The following is a 2827-nucleotide window of genomic DNA, read 5'->3' on the forward strand; positions in this document are numbered from 1 at the left end:
GTCCATGTGCTTTTCTCTTCTGCCCTTGATCGAAATTTCATGAAGAAGATAGGAAGCAACGGCACATTTTTGAAGAAACTGGCTCGCCATTCCTTCAAGGAGTTTTACTTTGAACTCTCAGTGCTCTCGGATAATTGCGTTCATCTGTCAATAGACTACCTAGCCTAGCCTTCAGCAGGGAATCAAATGAGGAAATGGAGGCAAGAGTGAACATTTGCAGGAGATTTGTGGACTTGATTTCCAGCTATGACTCTCTAAACGTTGTGAGGATATGCTATGAACCTTCTGCGAACCTGGTGGCGGGACGGGTCGCCTAGAGAGCTGCCAAGTAGATAAAGCTGTATCTTGGGCAATTGCTCGAGAATAAGTCGCTAGCGGTGAGGGAAGATGCGCCCGATGTGACGATATATGTCACTGACCGCAGCATCGACATCATAACTCCCTCATCCACAGTTCGCCTATGAAGCGCTCCTCTATGACATTGTCCACCTCTCAGACAACGAAAACGAGGGAACAGATCCAACCAAACTCAAAGGAAGCATCTTTGATGAGTTTAGGTACAGGCATATCTCGCATGCCCTCTCGTCCCTTCCAGAAAGGCTCGAGAATTTAGTCAAAAAAATCAGCGACAGGGAAAAACTTGAAGCCATTTAGATCAAACAGCTGAAAGATGAGAAAGAGGACTGGAAGTAAATATCGAACTGCTTCGTCGATTGTGGGATAAGTTTAAGGAAAAAGGCCTATCGTAACTGGGCGAGCTTGAGCTTTCCTTAACCACTGGCATTACTGACGAAGGAAAACAGACCAGCAGTAGTGAGCTGTTTGACAAGATTCTTAATGTAATAAAAAACAGCATAAAGCTATCACCTGACGAAGTGGTCAGAATCGCCTTGCTCACTATTATCTGCATCAAACTGACCAAAAACGACTACTAGACTCTCGTCAATCTCTTCAAGGAATAGGAAAGAATAATCTTTACTAATTTGGCTGTTTTCGGAATCAGATACGATAAAAGCATCTCCAAAAGCACAAAAGCCATCGATACCGTCACCATGGAAAGAGCAAGGGCCAAGCTTGGCACCCAGTCATGTCATCCGAAAGATTTACATGCGCACTAGGTATCTCCATCTTAATAAAGAAATCATCCTTCCTAAGCTCATCGAATTTTTAAAAACCAACGAGGGAAAATCGATTCTAAATTGATGAAAGAAGTTGTGGTTTCCATGATAACGAAAGAAAAAGTGCGTGAGGAAATTCGATTAGAAAAGATTGATCTGCTTCATGTGTGGAGGGCTGAGCCAGACAGAAGTCTGCAGCATTAGAAAAAATGCATCACTTTCCAATATCTTGCTAGCTGCAGATTAAATCTTAACACCGAATAAATTTGTGCAGTCCCTGAGAAAAATTGATCTGCTGATGAAGGGTTCACAATGACAACAACTTTCTATGATTCCGGATCCAAATCTACTATCCATCATAAATATTGAAGGTTTTGAAGGTTTTGACAGTAGTTTAAATTTTATTTTCTTCACCGAAAATCAGATATACCAAACCCCCAAATATTATCATCATCTCTATTGATAAACTTAATGACGTGCAAATGAGTGCGTCATGAATATGACGATCATATCCATAAATAAAATCGATACCAAAATTTCCCAATTTTAAGTGAATGTCAAGCGCTTAATATATAAATAGTGATGAAGAAGAAGAGTTCGGACAATATATTTCTCGATTAAAAAAACAGCGAAAAAAGTGACGACAAATTCAAGGACTCCCTTAACCTCCAAACCCTTCCCTACCTCAAGCGCGGAGATTCCAATGTCTACATCAATCAGTTCCTCTCCAAGGAGGAAGAACAACTTCCGCCACCGACTCCCAAGCCAGAACCCACCTACACTCCAGTGGTCCAGGAACAGCCTAAGGAGGAAAATATGCACTCTGAGGAGGTGGAAAGTTTTTCCGAGGAGCGGACAGAGACCAAGATGAATCCCTCCGCCTTTCACAACTTTCAAAAACACCTCACAGTGGGCCTAAAACACGCGGTCGTCATGCCAGCTTAGGATAAAATCACCAAAGATTACGTCAAGGCTGCTGCAAAACTATGGAAGGCGTTTTCTCTTTCAAAAATTTGCACAAAAAAAGTACTGCATTTTTTATTGGGCGATCGCAATGAACACCAGATCACAGCATAAGACCTTCGGGAATTTGGCCTGTCCAAAATATATGATTCCTTCGGTGAAAAAGTGATACGCTAAGCACGTGTTTTTTTAATGAAGGAAACACTTCGCCAGGTGCAAGAGGGCTGTCTAGAGAGATATTTCGAGCATAAGAAGATAAAGGATAAGGAAAAATTCAGAAGATACATCCAAATGTTCGTGGAAGAGATGGAGCAAGGATTCCTTCGAAAGAGATTACCTCGATAAAAGGTGGCCGAGCTAATGGCCTAATGATATCATGGAGGTCACTTATTTCCTATCCTCTCATCTAATTTTAGCATTCCAGCTTATAATTAATGCAAAAACAAACCCGATATAAACCGGTAAACACCTTCACCAGACGCCCCTGTGCCAACCAAATCATCAGCTACCTCATCATCGCATTCGAAAATATCAGCTTTTGGGCTCTGGTCCAGGACAACTTCATCAACTCGTCATCGCGATACATCTTAATTGCGCTTTTCGGTGTTTCCACCCTCTAGCTTGTATTGGTAGCTCTGATGGCATCCTACAGTGACCCTTCGGACCCAGTTATGGTATAGTACAAGAACGGAAACACTTCTGCGTAAGAAGTGAATAATGCAGTATCGGCTCAAAGGGCAATCCTT

Source organism: Nymphaea colorata, unplaced genomic scaffold (assembly GCF_008831285.2).
Source record: "Nymphaea colorata isolate Beijing-Zhang1983 unplaced genomic scaffold, ASM883128v2 scaffold0108, whole genome shotgun sequence".
NCBI classification, from domain to species: domain Eukaryota; kingdom Viridiplantae; phylum Streptophyta; class Magnoliopsida; order Nymphaeales; family Nymphaeaceae; genus Nymphaea; species Nymphaea colorata.